Source organism: Ceratotherium simum, chromosome 32 (assembly GCF_057802395.1).
Source record: "Ceratotherium simum simum isolate JZ-2026a chromosome 32, ASM5780239v1, whole genome shotgun sequence".
NCBI classification, from domain to species: domain Eukaryota; kingdom Metazoa; phylum Chordata; class Mammalia; order Perissodactyla; family Rhinocerotidae; genus Ceratotherium; species Ceratotherium simum.
Genome location: NC_141931.1, coordinates 25,385,291 through 25,411,357, shown reverse-complemented (window position 1 = coordinate 25,411,357; position 26,067 = coordinate 25,385,291).

Below are 26,067 nucleotides of genomic sequence, written 5' to 3'. Positions count from 1 at the left end.
AGAAGAGTTAGTCCAGGGGATGGGTGTCAAGAGAATTGGGCACACCTGAAGGATGTGTAGGCAGAAATATTGCTGGGCTCAGTGAGGGATCCACATGGGTGGAAGGGGAGAGAGATGTTGAAGATGGCTCCTAGGCTTCCGGCTTCAGCAACTGGATGGGGTATTTTGCTATTCACTGAGACAGGGAAGAAAACCGTGTCTAGGAGGGATAGTTTGGCATTTTGGGGAAGATCTTGGAAACATTAGGGTTGAGGGGTGTAATAGGCAGTTTGATGTATGAGTCCAGAACTTAGAGAAGAGGTCTGGGCTGGAGGTATAATTTTGGAAGTCGCTGATCTATTGATAATTCAGCTGGTAAACAACCCATTGGTAGGGGTGAGCTTGCTTAGGGAAAGAGTGGAGGATGAGAAGGAAAAGGGCCTTCAGCTGAACCTTCCAGAATCTCTACCATTTATTCACCCAGTAGAGTGGGATAAACTGGCCAGGGGGAGTGGCAAGATGTTAGCAGAAAGGAGAAAAGCCAAGAGAGGTGGAATCACTGGATCAAACGCTGCTGAGAGACTAGATGAGGATTGAACAGTGTCCAAGGGATTTGTAATGTGGGATTCACGTTGGTAACTGTATTGAGAGACATTTCAGGGGAGAAAGGAGAACGGGAGCTGGATTGGAATGGGTTGAGGATGAGTGGGAGGTCAGGAAATGGAGGCAGTAGGGAAAGAAAGAAATATAGTAGACTCCAGAGGAGGCACGGAAGGGAAGCACTGTTGTGTTTATGCATCGTACAGATACATGAGGAAGAGACTTGGACATGTGGGAATGCTGATGGAATGGATGGAGAAGAGGGAGAGCAGAGGACGCCAGAGGAGAGAGAAGAGATAACCAATAACGAGCGTTTCCTGAGAAGGCAGAGAGAATGCGAGCCAAACTGCCAATGGAGAAAGGGCTGAGAGGCTTGCCTCTGGACTTTCATTGAGATAATTAGCAGGTCATCTTGCCCCTTATGACTTTGGGGCAGAGTCAGTTCTTTGCAAGTAAATGGGCACCATATCTCAGTTGTTCAATCAATGTTTCTCTCATGTTGATTAAGCACTTATTCTGTACCTAGTGTGTTAGCAACAGGAGCTACAAAGATGAATTCGATTCAAGTACCTCTAAGCTGGTGGGAGAGGCGTGCCCAGAGATGGTCGTGACTGGCCAGGCCGAGGGCTGTAACTCCATGTGGAACAGCCCAGTGTGTTTCAGGGCTGAGCTCAGTGGGGTCTGCAGAGACTCGTGGGTTCTAGGCCCTCCTTCCCTGTGACTCATCGCCTCACTTGAAATGAATTATTTAAACTTTCTGTGCCTCAGTTTCTTCATCTATAAAAAGAAGGTAATAACAGTGGCTTACCCCAGAGGGATGTAGTGAGAAAAGTCTAATAAAATAACTGTCTGAACAGTAAATGTTAAAGGGTTTATTAACAATTAGTGCTACATGAATGCTGAATTATGAACTAGAATTACATCTTCATCAAAGGCAAAAGCAAGTTGGGCAATGTTCTAGTATTTAATCACTGAACAATAACATACCTTCCAGAGTTACCTGGGGTAAAAGCTTTCCTCCTTAATTGTAGGAACATGTATTAGAAAGGTGCATGTAAAAAGCTGAAAAGGAAAAGTTATTAATCATTTTGGTATTACTAAACCTAAATGTTCCATGTGGGTAAGAATTTTTCTTTTTCTTAAGGATATTGAGGAAAGAGAGTAGAGTCTCCAATTTTCTTCACTTATTTATTCACTCTAGTTCATCAAATATGACTTGTTGAACTGACAATGCTTAACAAATCTCTGACAGTTTTTGGGAATCTATGGCCATTGACACTTTGGCTTTCAGTTTTTATAAGTGAGAAATAGACTTCTTTTTTTTTAAGCGTTGTTTGTACAATTCAGAAAGAGAATATGAGACAAAGTATGTTTACATATCCTATTAGTTAATTAAAGCTAATAAATCTTTTGGCCAAGCAAATAATAGTAACCTAGGACTTACACATTGCTAAATAAATCTGCTAGAAAAATATCTACTATTTTTCGAATGCTGACTTGCCTCAGGCTCTGTCACTTTATGAATCTAATCTCATTTAGCCCTCTTAATGACTCTTTTCATGGGCATCATTATCCCCATTTTACAGATAACAAGACTGAGGTTTTGAGAGATTAAGAAACTTGCTCATGTTTACATATCCGGTATGGAGTGAGACTCAACTCTGTCTAGTTCCAGAATTCTTTCTCCTCCCTCCATTCTCTACTGCCTCTCAAGAAGTAAGCATCTGGGCCTCCTTTCCAGCCCATCACGCAAACAAAATATTTGTGGTTGTTTATATGAATGCTCAGTAAGTATCTGTTCAAAGAATAAATCAATGAAACAGTATTTATCAAATTGTAGTAGCATGGAACAGTTCTAAGGCAAAGGCTACTTGAAGTGAAGTTTACAAATCTATTTATATTAAGGAATTATTGATAAATTTTTATGAGTGATAATGGTATTGTGGTTATGCTTTAAAAAAAAGTCCTTATCTTTTGGAGATACACTCTGAAATGTTTACAGATGAAATGACATAATGTCTGATATTCACTTCAAAAATTATGAGGTGGAAGTAGAGAGTGCAGATTCAACAAGATTGGTCATGAATTGATGATAAATGATGACACTAGACGTATACATGGGGTTGATTTTATTATTCTCTTTTGTTTTTGAGTACATTTAAAATTTTTCATAACAAAAATAAAAAAAAATTAATTAGATTGCAACAGAACAGAAAAAATGTGGGGTGGAGTAAAAGTCCATTGCAGAGAAGTCTACTCAGGTTTTTTTTTTATGGTAATTTCCTAATTTTCACCAAAGTAATTACAAAACACATCTCCCTGATAAAGTTACTTAGGGGGAGAGTATTTTCTATACCGTTTACCTTTTAAAAGTTCACTTTCTTGTTTTTTTTTCTTTTTTTTCTGTCTCTATGTGTTTGTTTATTGTTGTTATTATCTACTACTTAATGAAGGAAATCATACGGTATTTGACCTTCTCCCTCTGACTTATTTCACTTTGCATTATACCCTCAATGTCCAAAAGTTCACTTTCTTAGTGTAGACCTGAGGATGGATTTCCATAATTTATTGTGTGAAACTGAATCGGTCTGAGTCTTTGTACGTGGGTCTCTCACCTGCAAATGAGAGAATCAGTCTAGATAATATCCGAAAATTTTTCCATTTCTGAAATTCTATAACTCTGACTAGCCAGTGAAATACCGTAGGCATCACGACTTTGCTATTTAATTGTTAGCACCCACATTTACGGACCAAACAGCGTTAAGAATCCTGACACATCCTGAATTCAGGAAGTAAGAACACTAAATTTAAAACTGACTTTGGAACAGAACACATTCCTAGGTAGTTCTCTGAATACTAGCTGTCCTTGTGTGCAGCCAGGGCAGAAGGTTTAGTATTCAAAGAATTGGTTACCTTGTAGAAGGTTCCAATTCCTGTGAGACAGAATTAAACCAGAACACAACTGAAATAAAAAGCCTTCAGAACAGTGGAACAGCCAATGGATATTGTGGATTACCCTTATGAAGTCTCCTCCAGTAGTTAAATTTCAATTGGAATTACTTAATTGTAACAGCCTTTTAGTAACTCCAAGTAAATGTTGAGAGTTGATACACCTCTTATACAAGATACAATCCAATTAAAGCCAAACATTATTTAAGGAAGATGCAGGGGTATGTGGTTGAGCAATAATGTTCTCGTGTGAATTCATCAGCCAACAGGCACACCCGTTAGTTGATATGATTTGACAAGCCGTGTCCTTAGTGAACTTCATCTGTGCATGTATCAGCTTAGGCATCCATCCATATAGGTGTGCCAAGGGCCCCAAAAGACTCATGTAAGATAATTTTTAGGAGATAAGCCCTGTGCTAACATCTGCCAATCCTCCTCTTTTTTTTTTTTTTTTTTTTTTTGCTGAGGAAGACTGGCCCTGGGCTAACATCCGTGCCCGTCTTCCTACACTTTATATGGGATGCCACCACAGCATGGCTTGCCAAGCCATGCCTCAGTGTGCGCCCAGGATCCAAACGGGCGAACCCCGGGCCGCCGCAGCGGAGCACGCACGCTTAACTGCTTGCGCCACCAGGCTGGCCCCTAAGATAATTTTAATAAATTACAAAAACATGCTTAAAATATTGTTATGTAGCATTGAAGAAGTTGGTATCCCAAGCTTGTATTAGTAGAATCAGATTTCAGATATTTCTATACCTTAACTCTATTTGGAGGAGTGGGCCTACTGTTAGTATAATTTACCATATATCTAGTATTAAAAGTAATGAGTTATAATATTTATAGATCTGAAGTTTTCCAACTTACTTTTTCTTTCTGTGTCCTTGCTGAAATACTGACTTTTACGTTCACTGCAAATTAGAGATAAAATAAGACACTTTCCTAAAACCTCTAGAAACCTCCTTTATTGAGTGAATTATTTTAATTCACACAGTGCTCTTCAGAGTTGAAGTCTCTTGGCTCCAAGGAATGACTTGAATTGGCTCTTAAACTTGGATTTTTTTCCAACTTCCCTGCCTTTTGGCTGGGAAGAGTGGAGCCAGAGATAAGAGGAAGCCACATTTTTTTTGCTGAGGAAGATTTGTCCTGAGCTAACATCTGTCGCCAGTCTTCCTCCATTTTGCATGTGGGTCACTGCCACAGCATGGCCGCTGATGAGCAGTGTAGGTCTGTGCCTGGGAATTGAACCTGGGCTGCTGAAGTGGAGCATGCCGAACTTAACCACTAGGTCGCTGGGCTGGCCCCAAGAAGGAGTCACATTTTGATTGAAGACAAAGGGTAGGGTAAGTGGACTCTCTCTTGCCAGTCCAATTTTGTTCACATCATTCCTGAGGTTTAGTTAGAAGGAAAAGCGTTACTATGTAGCAAGGGCAATTTCCAGGTCTCCTTGACTTTCAAAATATACCAGGAAGGAAAGAGTTGAAGATGAGAAGATAAAGAGGCCATAACAGCAGTTGAAGGTAAGGAAGAGAGAGAGGCATGTGGTTGGGTGGGGAGAAGGAAGTAGCAGCCAATGTAAGCAGCAAACTAAGTCAAGAGGAAGAACTCTACTTTTAGAGAGAGGATAGAGATAGTAGCTCTGGGAGAAGATGGTAGCTCTGGGCAATTAGCGATGGCCATGATTTGCCACCTTGGCAACCCCAAAGAGGCGGGCAGTCATGTGAAGGAAGAGATAAGAAGTTCTCTGATGTCAGGCCATGAAGTGGAGAATTGGAAACACAGAAGAGCTAGAAACCCCTCATTTCTGCACGTGGATTGTGCATCCACATGGAAAATGGTCCCTCCCTCTCTCAGCAGCTCCAGTGGTGCTCATAACCTTGGGGCCCTGTAACAAACACGTCTTACCTTTCTAAGATGTAGTGAAAGTGAAATATTTAAAAATATATTCTTACAAGTTTATGGCATAAAAATTAGAGGCTACAGATGTATTAAAGGAAAGTTAAAAAAAATCTGTAATCCTCCTATGGAGAAATCACCCTTGGATATTTATTACATGTATATATATTGTATAACTCACTTTATGGTCTCTAGAGAAGTAACACTGAAATACCAGTTGATGCATAAAACCCCAGGCACATTTACCTAACACATAGTAGATTCCCAATGAACTTATTTCTTTTCTTTTTTACTTTCTCGATTCTCTTTCTCAACCTTAACCTTACAGAGTTTTCTCATTCAATTACTCTAACTTCCCAGTCCATTTCTATGCCATATATGGGGGCTAATCTACTTGAAGGAAACTTGTTTTTCACACTTTTTTTGTGACCCTATTAAAAAACTTACAAATAGTGAATGTTTTTTATTGGATACGTACTCAATCTCTGTTTTTTGTACTTGAAAACCAAGAATGACAATAAAGGGATTGGTGAATACTCATTAAAATGGCAATGGTGGGCCATCTTCACCCAGGGAAAATAAGGAGCTTTCTTCTTAAGATTAATTTGGACCACAGTTATGAAGACACAAAGTTCTTTTTTAACAATTAGGGCAGTGGAATGCGGAAGGAGAACTCGACAAATGGTGCTAAGCACGTTTAGCAGTGGGAATAGTAAACTCTGGCAGTTTCTGGAAGAAGCAGAAGAGATGTAAGGTGTGCACATTTCAAGAAATGCAGTGAAAATTACAAGGATTCATTATTTTAGCCACATGTAAAATGTAATCCATCTGGAAAAGAATGAACACATCGTAACAACGCAAATTAAAGATATCACTCTAACAAGAGTAGTTTGAAAGCAATAATGTTGCCATTTCTGTTCACTATTAAATTCTTATATCAGCAGTGTTCCGCCTCTGATATTAGCATACTTTAGGGGTCTTTATGAGACTAGCATCAAAGATACCTATTAAAGGGTCAGCAAAACCCTAATAAAATGACCTATAATAGGACTTTAAAAGAACACATGATCCTAAGTATGAATTTGGACTTGTATGAAGGTAACTAAAGGCAACATTTACACATAATCCCTTTTACAGCAATTTGCATTTGACTTATACGGATTTCTGTCTCTACCTCCACCAATATAATCTATATTCATGTTTACATATACATATCTATAATATAAATTTAATTATTTACAATCCATAGTTATAAGATCTAAATTTATAATTATTATTATTTTTTTGAGGAAGATTGGCCCTGAGCTAACCTCTGTTGCCAATCTTCCTCTTGTCTTCTTTTTCCTCCCCAAAGTCCCCAGCACATAGTTGTATACAAAAGTTGTAGGTCCCTTTGGTTGTTTTATGTGGGATGCTGCCTCAGCATGGCTCAATGAGCAGTGAGAGATTCCTCACCTGGGATCCGAACTGGGGAACCTTGGGCCGCTGAAGCGGAACACGCAAACTTAACTGCTGCGCCACTGGGCAGGCCCACTAAATTATTTTCTAATCTTAATGATAATATATATTATTTCTATACATCTTTCTGATAACTGAAATGACAATTTTCCCATTTTAAGCCTTTAATAGTCTTCTTTGGAGGTGTATTAACTCTAAAATACTTTCAATAATTTAGTTACATCAACTTCTGTAGTAGGCAAATGAACGTAAATTGAAACAAAAATGTGATAGCATTGTACTTGTACAAAATTGGCAGAGCTTAAGGAAACAATAACACCATATTGACAACGATGCAGGAAATCAAGCATTTTATTTGCTGCTGCTGTGTGTAAATTTATACAACTTTTTGATAAAGCAGGTTGCCACTAAGATTCAAAAGTCTTACAAGTGTTCATAAACACAAACCTAGCAATTATGCTTCTAAGAATTTATCCTCAGGAAACAGAGATAGTAAAAGGATAAATATACAAAATATACATTTATAATTGTGAAGCCCTAGAAACAAACCATCTAAAGGCCTAACAAAGAATACTGGTTAAATAAATTCTGATGTATCCATACAATAGAAGACTACGCAACTGGTAGAAATAATTTTGTGGGAGGATATTTCCAAATAGAAAAAAAATTCACAATATGCTGCTGAATGAATATAGCAGATTACAATATACTATTTACTATGTGATTATAATTTTATGCCAAAAATTTACAGAAAAATATGATTTATTTCTGGTTAAGGTATCACAAGTGATTTTTCTTTCTTTTCCCTATTTTCCAAAATTTCTCCAAAAAAAGAGATATCATTTTAAAGTAAGGAAAACACAATACATGTTATGAAAGTAAAAATTTATCTGAAATTGAAATCTATTACTATTTTTATAAACTTCATTAATTATATTAATCTTTCAAAATACAATTAATACTTGTGATACGTGTTAGTAAGCAAGCCTTACTATTAGTATAATTATAAAGATAGTTACTAATATCATATATAGACATTGTATATAAGATGCTTTAATGTTTTATAGCTTATAAAGTGCCTTTCTAGAGATGATCTTATTTCGCTCTTAGATGACCGTGTGTTAAAAGGTATTATCTCCGTTTTATAGGAGCAAAAAGAGATGCTGGAAAATTTTGATAATCTGCTCAAAGTCTCTGAGCTGGTCAGTCAGGCCCCCTGACTTCTACACCCCCAGGGCTAATTTCTAAGTCACCCAGCTGGGTTTGCTCTATAAAGTTGCGCTGGGGAACATTATTTAGCTCACGGATAACTGGGTCTGCCATGTATCATGCCATAATCGTGTTCTAGGAGATCAGAACTGATCATTTTTTCAGACAGGATGTGGAGCAGAACAGTAGTTGTTTCTGGTTAAAGTTAACTACACGATAATCAGTTGCTCTGTGAATTTCCTTATACTTTGTTTCCTAGTCTTTCTTCATTTTTAAACCTTTGTTTTTCTTTGAATTTACAGGAGTCTCTGAAAACCATAGCCTGTGTCAGCTAAACTAATGGACATGAGGAAATACCCAGCCTCCTCCTTTGCCATTGGGTAGAGTTTGGGTGGGAAATGAGTATGAATGCAGTGAGGCCAGAGTGATGGAATCACAAAGACAAGTTCAAAGTCGGGGAAAGGGCGTGGGGTCCCTTCATCAGCTGATTTCCCCACCTCTGGATTTTCCTGTCAGAGACAAAGCCAAAAATTTGGGATGCATTGGAATCTCCTGGAGGGCTTGTTAAACCCACATTGCTGTCCCTTCCCCCTGTACCCTCAACCTGGCACCAGAATTACTGACTCTAGCAGGTTCAGGGTGGAGGCTGAAAACGTGCATTTCTAATAAATTCCGGGGTGATATCAGATGAAACAAGTGATGCTGCTGGTCCCAGGGCCACACGTTGAGAACCAGTATTGTAGAGGTTTCAGGAGCTGTTCTCTTCAGAGGAACAGTGTTAGGTACTCAAGGATACAAAGATGAATAAGAGATGGTAATGTGGAACGAGGGATGGAGATGCACAAATAACCATGGAAAAATGTGGTAAGGACTGTAGTAAATACATGTGCTCAGAGGAGTTTGTAATTAACACTGACTTGGGGAAATCCAACAATACTTTACAGAAGCAGTATTTGAGTTGCCTTTGAAGGATGAGTGGGGCGTTCACCAGGTGGGAAAGAAAATTCCAGAGAGAGGAAACAGGACATTTTCATAGGACTTGAAAATCCTCAGAATGTTCAGTATTAGATACTTACGGATTGTTTAATATTACCTTTGTGTTTGTTGAATATTTTCAGCAATCAAATTTACCCAAGACTGTTGACCTGATCCTCTTCCACAACATTATCATCTGTTTTCACTCTATTTTAATCTCAACTGGTTCTTCCTGGGAGGCAGAAGAAAAGTTATAAACATAAAAGGCCTTGATCTCAAATGTGGAATGATTAATTATAATCTTTAATATGCATTACACTTTCACTGTGAAACGAACACATGTCTAAATGCTATCCAAATAACTAATTGAAAAGTTCAATTAATTCAGTCATTTGGCACCATGTAATAATAAAAAAAAGGTCCATAATTTTTCAAAATTCTCTGTTTCTTTTTTATACTGAATTTAGTCAAATTGAGACAAAACAGTGCCATTAAAATTTTTTTTCTGCAACTTCCAAATAACTGAGGTTTTTAGAATAAATACTGTCTGTAGGTAAAAGAAATTACTGTGATATGAACTCTGAAGCAATGCCCATAAGTGAATATTCTTTCCATACCCTATTTCTCTGACTTTCTGTAAATATCATAATCATACTTTAGTTTAATTTATAATGGTAATTAAATATGCAGTAACCTATCTCTTAAATGTTCCAAGTTACTTACCTGATTAAAAAAACTGATTTTAGTTGGTTTCTTGTTTAGTCAACTGATGGGAAGATATGATGGCTTTCTGAGGAACAACACCAGGTGGGAGTCAGAGATTTGGCAGGGTGCTGCTCAGAAAAGGTGAGCATTGCTGCCAAGAAAATCCAATATGAGTAATTCAATACGTGCTTCCTGGCTAATGAGTTTATGTGCAAATTTAAAAATATGGGATTCAAGGACTGTATACTTTCTTCTGAATCCTCGAAGAAACTCACTTGTGAGAGGTCAGTTATAATTGATTTTATAATTGCAACATAGTGTTTATGAACATCTGGTATAGTCATCTGTGAAAATAATTAGGTAACTTTACCTTGTTAAAAGTGTAGGCGACATGACATTTAAGGTCCATTTCAACTCTAAGATTTTTATCGTTTTATGACTAATAAATCAGTTTTGAATTTAAAGATTTATTTATTTAAAAAACCCAACAGTCGTTTTTAACAAAGAAGCAATGAACTCCTTTGGGTAAGAGCTGGGTATTTGGTATTGTATTGACCATTTGTTTAATACCATGAAGGACGCATAGTAGTTGCTTAAGTAAATGTTTTGTTGATTGATGAATTTTTCTCCATAGCTTATGATGTTGATGTCTCTGATGACTTTATTTATTTATTTATTTTTGCTGAGGAAGATTCGCCCTGAGCTAACATCTGCTGCCAATTTTCCGCTCTTTGTGTGTGTGTGTGTGTGTGTGTGTGTGAGCCGCTGCCACAGCACGGCCACCGACAAATGAGTGGTGTAGGTCCGCACCCGGGAACCTGGGTTGCCGAAGTGGAGTGTGCCGAACTTAACCACTAGGCCACCAGGGCTGGCCCTCTAATGACTTTAAAAATGAACGTTTCAGAGATGTTCCTACATGAGCAAACAAAGACTTGAGTCCCTCATTCAAATAATTTGGAAAGTAAACTATTTTGGTGTATTATATCCAGATAGCTCAGGACCTAAAATGATATTTTTTCTGAATGCTTTATAAAATCGTTTCAATTCTTTTTGTGAAAATGTTTTAGAAAAATAAACTTGAGCTATGAGTTATAGAAAAGTTTCCTTTACAAGTGATTGGAGCACCATACTTGTGTCTATTATGACAACGTAATGAGTACGGTCACACTATTGACTTTTGACATGACTTTTTTTTTCGGATTTAATCCTATGTTTTCACTTGCCTCCATACAGATAGTTCAAAGAACTCTGCCGATTTTTGCCTATGGAAGTGCATGTGGGAGCTTTTATTAATATGGGAGAGAAATCTCAGCATTTTGAGACTCGAGGCAAAGCTCTCAAACAATGGAAAGTTTGTGCTGTTCGGGCTGGCTCAGCCAGGCATAATTCCGCCTTCTGTTGGTAGCATTCCGGACCTGAAAATTATCTCACCATAAGCCTTTTGTGGCATCAGCTATCAATGACATGAGATATTTATAATGTCACACTAACTTCCAAAGGTGGTAATAAATATTTTGTTGGACATAATAGGTGATTTTTGCTTACATGCCAATCTTTGGCCAAGATTAAGACTAATCAAACTCTCAGGGTTTATCCTTCCACTGTAAATGTGGCACATGGACCAATTTCCAACCAGGTAAGCCCACGGAATAGCTTGTGGGTTTTGTAATCAGACAAAGGGCTTTCGTCAATATTAGACGAATGGTCTCAAAAATAAGACAGAGTGAAGGAGAAGAAGGAGAAAGAAATAGGAAGAAGAGGAGGAGGAAGACAAGAGGCGGAAGAAGGAGATTCAATTGAATTTCCTTCCATATTCCTAAAATCGAACACTTTTTCTATTTAAAACCACCTTAAATAACAAGAGTCACCTTGTCTAGAAGATGTGAACAGGGCTTATTGTCTGACTGTAATTTCTTTTCATCTTAACAGTTGTGGCATTAAAATTCAGCTAATGAACAAAGTAGTTACCAATCAATTTTTACCACCAAACCAAGTATTGCACCCAATGCGTTGAAAGTGTTTATCACCTAATGAGCTATGCTTACTAAACAGTTATATTTAATGAAGAGTAATTCATTTTTACATGAAAATCAAGAGGCATAAGATGCTGCTTTTTCCTAATTCCATCCAAAACAAATGATCTGAAATGATTTCAATGGTGCAATTATCCTAGAGCACTGTGCAGTCTCCAGAAAACATTCATAGACTATTGCTTTAATAAAATGAAATACACAAATCCGTAAAGAAGCATGAGCAGAAGGTCTTTCTCTAATAATGTAAAACAAAATGGCAGTCACAACTAACTGGTTAGAACTTACTAATTGCCCATAATTTGTTTATAAAATGATCACCCATCTCTTTATACATTGAAAGAGACTCACAGGGTAAATTGGTACAAAGGTTTTTGGGTAGGTTGTTACCTTAATGCAACACTTTTGCTGTCATGGTAATAGATGGGCAAATACAGACTGTGTTTTATTTGGATTATTTGAAATCCTCTAAACCAGACCCGAGTGGGAGATAATCCTACAGACATTTGACAACATGATTTAAAGACCCAGTGATGAAATATAGTTCCCAGAGTGTTAGTCCTTGTATTTCCGGTTTGTTTTATGCATAGTTACTTTCTCATCTTCCTAATACCCTTGAAGTAAGACATCTGGTTACTTCTATCTTTAAGCATAATATGCAATAGGAGCTATGTCACAAGCCATTTGCTATGGCCAAGTCTGTGTGAAGTGTGTTAATGTTATTTGAAACTAGAAATTGGTGTTTTAACTTGTCCTGTTATGATCAAAAGGATCACTGGTTGCCATGGTCAAGAACCAACAGCCACACACTTTACAAAACCCTGGAAAGAAATAACCAAGTTCTTATTTTCAATGAAAGAGTCAATTGCTCTAGAAAAGTCTGGCATTTCTCTCGGATGTATTCAGAGGCAAACCCTTCACCCTTATGATCCAAACCCGCGAAAAGTATTTTATGCATCACATACTGTGGACTTAGCATAGCACGAATATCTCCAGGAAAGGATTGGCACAAGGGACAGCTGTCTTGGTCTTTGTGTACCCAACAGAACACTTTGCACTGAGTAGGTTCTTAATCATTGCTCATTTGTTGAGACTTAATCTGCTGCATTAGTAAGATTCCTATATAGGTTTCCTAATCAGTGAACTGATGAAACAAAGTCAAGAAGAAAGAAAATAGACTTAAGAAACATCAGCGTATGTGGAACAATACTGAAAAACTTAACTAGAACGTATATATCAGTGGTCCTCAAACTTTTTGGTGTCGGGACCCCTTGAACCTCTTAAAAATTCCTGAGGACCCCAAAGTGCTTTTGTTTATGTGTGTTATATGTGTGATATTTCTATTTACTGTATTAGAAATGAGTCATTTAAAAATAACATAAAAAATCCATTACATGTTAACAAACCATACATTTTACAAAAAACAATATTTTCCAAAACGATGCAAAATTAGGGGAAAGAGTGGTCTTATTTTACACTTTTACACATCTCTTTGATGTCTGGACTGAGAGAAAACAGCTGGCTTCTCATGTCTGCTTCTGAGTTCGGTCTGTGTGGCCTCAAATACATGTGTAGTGGGAAAAGGGGGGATCTCTGATCCCCCTAAAAGCCTTGGGGACTCAGAGTTCATCAGATCACACTTTGAGAACTGTTGGCATACATAACAGCAGAATTACAACTGTGAACACTCTGTTGAGAAATTACTCAAAACTTGATCTACTGGTCCACAGAATTGTTATTGTCTTCATAGGAAAATAGAATTTTGTACAACTGTGTGATTCTGATTCTGATGGATAGCTCCTGGAAGGTTTTTCTTTACTTATAGTTGCATTCATAAAAGTTAGGTTAATTTTGCCAACTACTTGTGGTCCAGCTAAAGAAACAGTGATCCTTAGAAGATGTTACTATCTGTACTTACATTGTGTTAATTATCACTCTACAATCTCCAGAAATGTTCATTTGTCCGTCATTTAACAAAATGATGCTCTATGCTGGCCCCCTAGGATTTTCCTCCCCACTAAGACGGACATCTCTGCCCCAATGAGATATTCCAGATTTGTTTCACTCTTCACCTAGATGTAGTGATAGATAATGATGAGTGGGCTGATAAGTAGATAAATCTGGTTACATGTGATCAACATAGTGAAATCCTACAGATGACCAGTTTATAGACAGTTTTATGAAGACACTTTTCAGACTTCTGCTCTTGCCCTGAAATAGAAGCATTAAAAAATGCCAGCTGTGCTTGTGCACTAAAAATCTTAGGGCTTACCATAGATTGCACAGGTTGCAAATCTTATAATGATTTTGTCAGCATTTACTGATGCGACTTATTTTTCTTAATTTGCCTACATCTTAGCATAGAAGTAGGCAAATCCTATAACGCAAAAGACCCTAGAATATATACATATGTATAGTTTTCACAGTACTGGAAATTCTAAAAGGATTTGGAAAACCTAAAAGCATAAAAGAAACAGAACAGACATGTTAGTCTGCATATATCACATTTTCTAAACCCGATTGCCTTTATCCAATGGCTTTATAAACTAAGCCCAATTTTGAATGGCTGACATAAACAGTGACAATCTGCCTTTTTAGTTTATGGTGTTTAATCTTAAGTGCTCAGTAGATATTTGTTGGACAAATGAATACATTAATTAATCAATTAGCTATAAAATGAGACTTCCTTGTTCTCTATAGCCCACAAAGGTAGAAATAAAACTGGTCCACAACTTGTGTAGTTCACCAAGGAGATGTTTGTGTTTAACCCATCATTTTAAAATCAGAAGATATTTAGTGGTGATTCTATGGAGAGTTGTTTCTTTCTCTGAATATTTCATAATGCCAGTTTCTTTGCTTTCACTTAACAGACATTATTTGGCAGACTTCTACTGAATATTTGTCACACCTTTCAGTGCCAGGCACCCGCTCTGGACCTAGTCATCTAAAAATGAGGGAGAATCCAGTCCCCTGTCCCCTGGATTCTAGAGGCTCATGGTCTAATGGGAGAGATCAATAGTGAGAGAGGTGCCATAAAAGAAGCAGGCATAAGCCACCTTGGCAAAACAGAGGAGAACATACTTGTCTTTCCTTGGAAGGTCAAGGAAGGCTTTCTAGAGGAGGAATCATGATAACCAAATCTTAGCTAAGAGGAGTTAGGCAGGCAATATGGATATGTCTGTCAGAGTAAACCATAGGCTTAGCATGAAGAAATGTACTTGTAACGTCAATCAGAACTCATTTGGTTGTAAGTGACAGAAACACACCACTACCTAGTTCAAGCAAAAAGAGAGTGTTTTGGCTCACCTAGTGGGAAGTCTGGTTTCAGGAACAACTTTAATCAGAGACTCATATAAGGTTACCAGCCCTCTCTTTCTTTCTCCTTTGGCTCTGAGTTGCCCTCGTTCTCTGCTACTTCAGGTAGGTTTTGCGCTCATAATAGAGAAGAGAGCCACCAATAGTCTCCAACTCATATGTTTCTACCTTTTGACCTAAGAGCCTTCAGTTCAAACCATCTCAGTGATAGACACCTATTGTCATTGATCCCTTCCTGTGATGGGAGCTTAGAGTATCTGATTAGCAGCTTGATCAAAGTTAAACAGGAATGCAGGAGGTGCAGTTCCCTGAAGAAATGGCTGGGGTACACGTGGTGGTGGTGGAGGCTGAGTGGCTAAACACAGAAAGAGTGGTGGAATCACTTCTTCCCTCATCAGTGACTTTCTTGTCTCACACAAAACCTAGAACATGGACCATTTTCCAAGTGGTGGGGATGTTCAGAGAGAGATCAAAGAGCAAGCTGGGCTGGGCATCCGGGGTCCAACTAAAAGACGAAGTTAACAATCACTGGAAATGTGGTGAGATGGAGATGACTGTATTTTATAGAATTCTCCTCAGGGAGAATACTATATTTGTTAGAAGCTTCTTGAGTAAAGCGCAAGGCTTAAGTGGTGGCTAAACTGCCTTCCAAGGGGTGGGTCTGGTTAACCGTACAGCTTTGCGTTTGCTGAATGGTAGTGAGTTTGGAGGCAGAAGATTTCACAGTGCTCAGCTTCTCCCCTAAATAAATACTGAAAAATGTTTACAGAAGATTGTTTGGGGCACCAGATCATTAACCTTTCTGGAGCACTCACATGGCTTATGCAAACCATGTACAGTCCTGGCCCAGGGCCACTTCCTGTTTGGGTACCATTTGTAAAATTATCAGTACCAGGGCTGGTTATGGAGCCCTTGTTTACTGGACATTCATTCCTAAGGTAAGTTCTGGAAAACAAATTGAGTTTACCACATCAGGCATTTTCATTAAAAGTTACTGACAGTGTTCTTTAACTTGTGACTTTAGAAAACAACAAAAGTAATTACCTGCAAATAATAAAAACAACGCAGGGTTGTAACCGTTAATTTAGGCATATAAACACAACTAATTACATGTGGCTTTTGCAAGCATAATCTTGTTTAACTGCTGGTCCTTTCTTTCTAGGGTGGCACCTTTCATAGGTGGCTGGTCAGAATCACAGTCTTCCTGCTTTTTTCTGAAATCCTTTCAGGTTGGTATTGTTCCCTTCTTGGGTGTTGTTGGTCTTTGTCCCTTGTTCTCAAGTGTCATATCTTCTCCAATTCACCTTGAATTAAGATAATTATGACACGATAAAGATTTGCCACCCTTTCTACAAATAGTCATCCATTATTGCTATTCCTGCAGTTTTCTACGTGCTCCACGGGTCTGGAGGTTGTATTACTCTACATTTGACTTCAATTTTCTTGGGCTTGTTTCTTGTTTTGAGTTCTTGTGCTGTTTTTAAGGGTGTGTTTTCTTTTTGGTGACCTATGCTAATGGCTGCTCTTAGGTGTTCTGAAACTGCTAAGACAGTGGCTTTTCAAACTTTTTTGACCACAACCCACAGAAAGAAATTCGTTTTACATTGTGCCCAGTACACACATAGGTATATAACCGAAACAGAAGTTTCTTAGAACAATACCACCCTTATTGCAAATGATGCATTTCTATCCTATCCTATCCTATCCTATCATATCCATCTTATCCCATCCTATCCTATCCTATCCCATTCTATTTTACCTATCCCATTCCATTCCATCCCATCCCATCCCATTCCATTCCATTCCGTTTCTAAGGACACATCTCATAAAGCCTCAAAATGAATGACTGGCTGGATGATGCCATTTCCTCTTGGTAGGCTGATGATATCTGTGGTCTCTCAGTGATTCAACTGACTCCTTCTACTCACTAGACTGGAAGGGATTATTTACATATCGCTTGGGGGAAGATGGTAAAATTAGTAAGAGATGCCATTTGGAAGACAATATTCACAGAAAACTGGAACTCAAATAGCTTCTTTCTCTTTAATCTCTTCTAAGTGGTTTTCCTCACCATTGAACTCATAGGTAACCTTTTATAGTCAAACGCTGTTTGCTCAATATTATTCTGACAATCATTAGAATAACTGATTATTATTCAAATATAGTCGCACCAATTATTTACACAAACATCATTATAATCAACAAAAATGGGTTTCACGTGGTTGGTTAACAAGCAGTTCTCAGTCCTGTCTGCCTCTAGTCAGATTTATAAGCGTGATAGCTTCTTGAAAGTTCGTATGCTTTTCTTCTTGAGCTTTTTTCTACTTGTCAAAGGTCAATGTTATCAGTTGTTTGAGTTTCATTATGTCTAAGGTGATTAGAGAAACTCTCCAGATCCCTCTCTGGCAGGGACTGCTACTGCCCACCCAAAGTGCATTCCCCTTTCCCTAGTAAAAGAATCCTGATTTTGTTCAGAGTCGCAATAAATCCAGCTAAAAACACTTGCTCCTTTAGCCTCGCTTGCCTCTGGTTGGTCATGTGACGTAGTTGTGGCCCATGAGACACGAACTGAAGGTTTCTGGGAAGGATCTTGGTTTCCTGAAAGAAGAACTGCTTCTTCATGCTCTTCCTGGCCAGACTAGGGAAATGCCTGGATGTTCAGCAGCCATCTTGCAACCATGAGGTAACAAATATGAGGATGAGCGTCTACAGGCTAAATGTCATTGAGCAGATCTATAGAAAGAGGCTGGATCCCTAATGGCAGCACAGAACAGTGGCACCCAGCTGTGCAGAGTCCACTTGCAGATTTCCAGTTATGTGAGGAAAATATTAAGCTCCTAACTTTTTTTGGTGTGTATATATATATATACACTAAATATACATATATATACACACACACTAAATACACATATATATACTAAATATATATATATAGTGTGTGTATATATATTTTATGTTTGTATATTTTAAATTTATTTTGTGTATATATATTTTAGACTTTATTTTATAGAGCACTTTTAGGTTCACAGAGATTTCCCATATGACCTCTGCCCCGACACATGCACAGCCTATCCTGTTATCAACATCCTCCACCAGAGTGGGACATTTGTTACAATTGATGAACCTATGTTGACACACCATCATCACCCAGAGTCCACAGTTTACATTAGGGCTCACTCTTGGTGTTGTATGTTCTGTGGGTTTGTCCCCCGTTATGGTGTCATACAGAGTAGTTTCACTGCTCTAAACCCTCTAACTTTCTGTGCCAGATTTTTCTGTGGCCTGCAATCAAGCAAATCCATAACTGATCTCCCTTCTGATTTTTGGTTTTACACATCTGTCTTACTCTTTGATGGAAATTTGATAACCACAAATTACTATGATGACCATTTCAAATGTCACTAATTAGAGCCAAAGCTGTTTTACAGTGTAATTACTAATGAAAGTATATTGATGTCCTTCTATATGACATCCAAGTGAGAGAGGCTCTTTCCTAAACTATCCCAACAGGGTTAAAATGCTTTGAGAGTTACTATTCTGTCATTTTCCCATGAAGTCTAAGGATTAAATGGCGATGGCCCCGTAGAGAATAGGACTAAACCAAGTGATTTCCTGATCTAGAAACAGCATTTTCAATCTTTAACGGTTCATTTTAGCTTGGCTCTTCAACATCAAGTTCAGGTAGTTGTTGGAATGTCTTGGATCTGAAAAGTTAAGCTAGAACTTCAATAGGAGTTGAGTTTATTGCAATATTTGGAGATTCTTTCTGATTATACTCAGGATAAGGAAAACCATTTTGACAACAGCTTTCCTTAGAGCATTTAAGAGGCTGTTTCTGCTTGGAAGGAAGAAAAAGGTTGGATGAGTGTGAATGTAAGCATCCTAATCAAACATTTGATTCTGCCACTTGCTCTTTGGGACTTCTCAGTCATGAAAGAATTTTTCAGAGAAATGTGTCTATTTTCTACTCTTCAGATGCATTAGTTTTTTTAGATGGGTAGGGATATGCCAGGTTAGATAGTCTATAACAGTGATGTCCCATAGAATTATAATGTGATGCACACATGTGGTTTAAATTTTCTAATAGTCATGTTAAAAAAGGGAAATGAAACAAGTGAAATTAATTTTAATAATGTATTTTCTTTAACACAATGTAATGAATATATCATTTAAATATGTAATGTAATTAATATAAAAGTTATTAATAGATGTTTGTATTCTTTTTTTTGATACTAAATCCTGTGTATATTTTACAGTTGCAACACATCTCCCTTTGGACTAGCCACATTTCAAATACTCTAACACATGTGGCCAGAGGCTGCCATATCAGATGTGGATGATGGCTGCCATATTGGACAGCACATGACTTTTTCTGTCTACCTGTTCTCTGCAAGGACAGTTACCATTCTACTGTCAGCCTGGCTATTTCTGCTTTCTCTGCCCATTCCAACCCTGTAGCTACCATCTAGAAACAATGCTCTTAGTAACTGTCTTCTCTGCATACATTTAGACTTGGCTCCAGTGGCAGGAGATATTTCAACACAGTATCAAGATATTCTGAAGGTCCTTTTAGATAACCCCTTTCCTGCACTACTTCCTTTCTTTTGTTTTTATCTGTATCAGGGAGATTGCAGTGAAAACAGGAGATGCTATGGACCAAATGCTGAAAAAGTCCCAGTGACAAGAATCAGAAAGATCACAAAGGCATAAAGAGTATATTCCACACTTAAAAGTGCAAGAGAAAATAAAGACTATAAGGATGCCTTTAAAGCGAGAACTACACAGTTGAGAAGCATGGGTCATTTTTCCAAAAAAGAATTGCAAAGAAAGCCGTAGGAGAGGCTGAGTATGTTTGGGAGTTCCTGACTTGTGAAGTAATTATTGTCCCTTAAAAGGTCCTGTTGCTTCCTGTGCTCCTGTGACAGATTGGCTTATAGAACACGTGGTTTCTTTCCTGTTCCTGTAACACTATCTTTATTTTCTTTGCAGTACAATTAAGATTGTGTCTATTAGCCTTCCTCAATTAATGAGATGCTTCCTCTACTCCCTTGATTAGATACGCATCTTTCCTTGGACCACCATTTTGTGCACACATGAAAGAGCAAGTCACTCTCCTCCTCCCCTTTAAAAATAAACAAAATAATTTTTGAGCATATGACAATGGCTGTCACATTTACTCTGGGGAGAGTAAATACTTGATGAGAAAGTAGATGTTTGAAAGTCAGATAATACCCACTACCTATTAACATCCTCATAGTTAAGGCAGAAACCCGATTTTAAACCATTTTCTGGCAGTTTGTGCAATACAAAAACCTAGAAGAAGCTCAAAGCACTTTACACATAGCATACAGCTTAGACTGCAGTGGGCCTGAGATAAATTCAGAGCATTAACATTACACATGTCTTTTGCAGAAGAAAATTCCATTAGGCTGAATCCTTATTAAGTACCCATTGAATTCTTAGTGCTGACTGGATGTGAAAGTTCTCCATCAGTTTGAGCAGAGACGGTCCCTCCACTGGAAAGTAGGGAGGGGCAGTGTTATAGAATAGAATGAACCTGGTACTTAGCGAGGAAAGACCTCAGTTTTAACTGTAGCTCTTGCACTTTCTAGTTGTGTGACCTAAGGCAAGACCCTTAACCTCTTTCACTTATAAAATGAATAGAATAAAAGTATCCTATGTGGTACAAGGGTGAACTGTCAACTCTTTGAGGATGTTCATTTCTTTTGGCATCAAAAGAATATCACTGGGGCTGGCCCGGTGGCATAATGGTTAGGTTTGCATGCTCCGCTTTGGCGGCCTGGGCTTCACAAGTTTGGATCCCGGGTGTGGACCTACCCACTGCTCATCAATCCATGCTGTGGCAGCGTCCCACCTACAAAATAGGGGAAGATGGGCACATATGTTAGCTCTGGGACAATCTTCCTCAGCAAAAAAAGGAAGATTGGCAATGGATATTAGCTCGGGGCCAATCTTCCTCACCAAAAAAAATAAAAGAAGAATACCACCATTCTTTTTGGCATCTCCAGTACCTCACGCTAGCCCTTGAAATGCAATAGTTCAGTAAGTCCTTTCTGAATGAATATATCGAGTGAAATGAGTTACGGGAATTTACTTGTAAACTACATAATGTTATACCATTGTAAAATATTTTTCTTATTTTATTTCTCGCTAAGGTTACTCCTATGCTGCAAGTTGAAAACTACGAATAGGGAGTTTTTTTCTCCTAAGAAAGAACAAAACTTCAAGGGGAAAACATAGAGAAAAAAATAAAATGGTTTTGAAGTTGGGGTTATTTTGTTACCCAAGCCTTTGATAGTGATAGTGTGGAGAGAAAGTTAGGGTAAGGACTATGGCTTATGGTCATATTTCATGGAGTGGGGAGAAATGGTTTGTTTTTTGGTGTATGTGTGCTTTTATTTACAACTATATGAAAAAGAGACTTATTGGACTAAATGCCTTTATATAACTTTCACATAACAACCAAATTAGTAACCCAACCTACATTGGCAATATGGGCGATTAGAAGTCCTTGGGGGACCCACATTAACGAGTAGATAAGAGTGATTTGTTGTTAGCACGTTCATTGTTTCCATTCTACACTGGACATCAGTCATTTGGCCCATTTTTCAAAGACCCACTTGAATTGTCTGAACCTATGAACTTCCTGAAAGTCTAGCCACCAAACTCCATTAGGAGAGTCAATGACTGCTCAACTAAAGGGTATTTATTTTATTCCTTCCCTCAGTACAAAGTCTCCCTAAACCAAGACTAACAGATGTATTTCCTTTCAAGAGGCCATGAACAAGAAAATTTCATGCCATCGTGAGATAATTATTCTAATTGGCTAAAATCACTTTGGAACTTGCTTGTCTTCTTATTAGTACAGAAACCAGACTGGAAGTTCATTAAGAAAAATGTGTTAAAATTCAGACAGCCACCAGGAAGAACTGTGTCTTCGTATAACAAACTCTGCATAGGTAATGCAAATCACTGGTGTAAACAAAAAGACAAACTTGTTTCAAGTAGCTAAAGCATCGTGAAAGTGGACCCATATAGAGAGATGCAATTGACAGAATAACTACAAATTTCTCCCATTTATTGATTAAAATGAGTTCCCTAAGCACTTAGAACAGAAATCGTTCCAGCTTAGTTAGATTGCCTCGTGAACTTGAAATTAATAAAACTGTGCTTCAAAAAAAAAAATAAATCATGCATAAGAGATACCCATAATTAATGAATACTCCTTGACATATTACAGAATTTATCCAAATTAAGGCTTTATTGCAATCTTTTAGTTGCAAGGTGCCAGAGGTTTAGGCCAGTGATAAAGAGATCATCTTAACCTATCTGTCTATATAGATCTATTCTACAGGGGTTGCCAACACAGGCTTCTCATTGTGAAGGCAGAAGAGGAGAGGCAGCTGGCTAGTGGCTATTTTTGACATGCTGGACTTGGTGCTTTGTGTGTGTGATGACGATGAGGATGGTTGTTGCCATTTATTGAGTATATTCCAAGTGTCAGTCTCTCACGAAAAGCTACAGGAGCCATTTAAGATGGAAACTATTATTCCCATTTTACAGATGAGGAGAAATGCTTGAAGGAAAATTCACTGCCCAAGATCAAAATCTTGTAGATGGTAGAACAGCAATTTGAATTAAGGTGAACTCCAAGGCTGGCTACTACATTGCAGAGACGTCACACTAGAACTCGCAAGGTAAGGTTCATTCTCTCCTCGAACTCATGCTTAGGATATAATTTAGATGTAACCACAATTCTTGATCTCCTCATTCTCATTTTGAAATGACCTTGAGTCCAACGTGAAAACAGTGCTGCATTGACTGTAATATCTGGCGGCTAAACAATGTCTGACCCATAGTAGATGCACAAGAAATATTTGTTAAGTGAATATTCTGCCCCTTTTTTGGGTAGTGGCCAGCCCTTGGTAGCAAGAATGTGGATTGGAGACAACCAGGAATAAGTATTAAAATTAGAAGTAAACTCTTTTCATTATTTTAAATAATTCATTGCATTTCCTGGGGAAGGCCTGCTTAAGCAAGGGGCAAATTGCAAATATCGTTAGGAAATTACTCATAGTAAGCAAAGGAATATACCTCAGAAATGAGCACTGCTGTGTGTTTTCCCCGTTTGGTGATAGACAAAAATCAGTATTTAGTCTTCTCATTTAGAATGCACTGAAATGAAAACATAATCCCAGTTAATTACCCTTCTCTAAGGTATCCGGTTGCACAATGTTTTATAAAATTAAAACCTGTTAAGCGCCCAGGAAAAAAAAAACTTACTTTAGATGCAGAACATTAAAAAAATGAAAAGAAAGTGAATAAGAAACAAGCGAAACCTAGTTAGCACCTTTAATTCTTGTCATGTCTACCTGAATAACCTGAGACAAAGGACCTTAGGAGAGTTTGGGGCTATTAGAAAGTTTCTCAGGTCTGATTTCCACCTAAAGGACTAAATTGAACTGGAAGATCCAAAGAACCAACACTCTGAGGGTGAGTTCGTCATTTTGACCTGTCAACTTGCTTGTCTGCAGCTGATTTTAAAATTAGGAAGAGACATCCCACAGAGGCACAGTTGTAATTTCACTCTGCGCAGACTAAGGCTTCTGAGGTTTCTTATTTCATGGTTATTTCTCTGAGGAATGCAAATATGAGTTTTGGATTCATTAGTAGGAGTTGGGCTAACGATCCTAACAGGAATGACCTTATAACCCTTGGGAAGCCAAATGTATAGTTCAGCTTTTCTGGACAACATGTATGTCTGCACACCAATCTTTCTTATTTTGTTCAGGTGATATCAAGATGTATTCACGGAGAAATGAACAGGGATGCCTGATCCAGGTCTTGTCTGAATATTTCAGAAGCTGTTCGATTTGATTACTCAAGCAACAGCTCAATGTAGTGGAAGAAAGATCAATGGAAGTGAGCAAGGATGGATTTTTTCCATATCTCAGTTGGACCTGCTGGCATTTTGAAGACACCACTTTATATCTGGTCTAGTTGATGTTTGTCTTAAGAGGCAGCAGAGAGTTGAGTCCAAAAGCCTAGATTTGTGCTTCAATTGTGTGTATCACTCACTGGCTTTGTGACCTTGGATAAGTCACTTAACGCCAGTTTCCTTATCTGTGGAGCGTATGGGACTGAATGAGCCCCAGGATCACTTCCAACTTCTGACATGTGATGGCTCTAGATTGCTGGTATTCCATGAAAAAATTGGAAACTTGACAGTATACATGTGGCTCATGAAATGAACTCACAAATGAAAAACGAAGATAGTAAAGCTACAATGTTGTCTCAATTATCTCCTCTGGGGCTATTTTGTTTGTATCTTTTCACTTGTAGGACAGTGATCTGAGAAGGAATCATTTGTTGATTCAAGGAAACATAGCTTTCGGCATATGTTTTCACCTAGAATTTTTAATGATTGGGAATTTTACTTAAGTTAGCATTATGCATGTGTGAATTTGATGAGACCAAAACACTGTGTATTCACCACCTTCACAGCCAGAAATAAGACGTTCTGTTGTCGTGAAATGGAAGCAAGATCATAGCTTCTTTACGTTAATCCTGGTATTTGAAGACTCCCACTAACTGTTCCTCTTCCCATAAGATGTAGAGGAAAGGTCCAAGGCTTTATAGCCAGAACAGAACTTATGTTTGACTCCTAACTCCATCTATTACTAACTTCATCTCTTTTTTTCTCATCTAAAATATGTATACAGATGCCCAACAGGTTAAGTATGAGGATAAAGTGAAATAATGTATGTAAACCAACTGTCAAGTGGAAGAGGGTGAACATATTTTAGTTCTTGCCTTCATCTCCTTCCCAAGAACTCTTCCTTTCACAATCTTCCAGTCTCCTGAATTTTCAATGGAAAGCCTCTGTCATGGTTGAGCAAATCTGTCTTCCGACCTCTGGATACCCCATAACGTGCCCTTCCCCCCTACAAAATGCCTTCCATACTCTTCTTGGTGAATCTCATAGGTATAATTGATCACAACACTTCTTTTCTGGGAAGACTTCTCTGGTTTGGATCTGTTGGAATCCATTTGGCCCAATATTTGTACCTTTTACCATATTGATTGGTATTTGAGTATGTATCACTTTGCAATGCTTTCAAAGTACTTTTTACCTATGTGTGTTCTGTATTCCTGACTACGTTGCAAGAAAAGGCTCTACTTTATTGTAGCCAGACTCAATAGGGAATGTTGAGTTAGTTCAGAGCACTTTACTGGAGAGGAATATATACATTGGAGTGCATTAAAAGGAGACCAGCTAGGATCATGAGAAACTTGAAATGATTTCCATACAAGAAATGGTTGAAGAACTTGGGCCATCTATCTTGGAGAAGACAAAGGTTGACGAAAGTATAAGATAAACTGTCTTTATCTACAGTTGAAGTGTTACCATGTGGAAGAGGTATTGAAATTTTTTCAAATGGCCAATGATATAAAGCAATAAGAAAGAACTTTCTAACAGACACAGCTGTCCAAAGATGAGTTCTTTGGCTTTGCAAGTATTCAGACATGGGGTGAAAAGTCATTTGTTTGGAATATTGTAAAAAACGTTGAAGCATCAGATGGGCAATGGGACTGGAGGAACGTTGAAGTTCTTCCTAACTCTAGTTTTGTTTTTCTTTCTAGACAGAAAGTGCTTCTCAACTATGTTGTATTTGTTGAATGGATGGACAAATGTTCCTTACACAGTGAGCACTTGGCAAATGTTCTCCAACTTGTGTGTTCTAGGAGCCTTCAATAAATACTCAATACTGTTGACAATACTTTAATAAAATAAAAATCCCTTTCATATAAATGTAATAAGCCATATTCAACTGCTTTGTAAACAGGTCCCTCAATGAATACTTAGGGATATACTCAAGTGACACTATTTACATTCCTGGGCATATATTGGGGAAGAATTATACCAAAACCC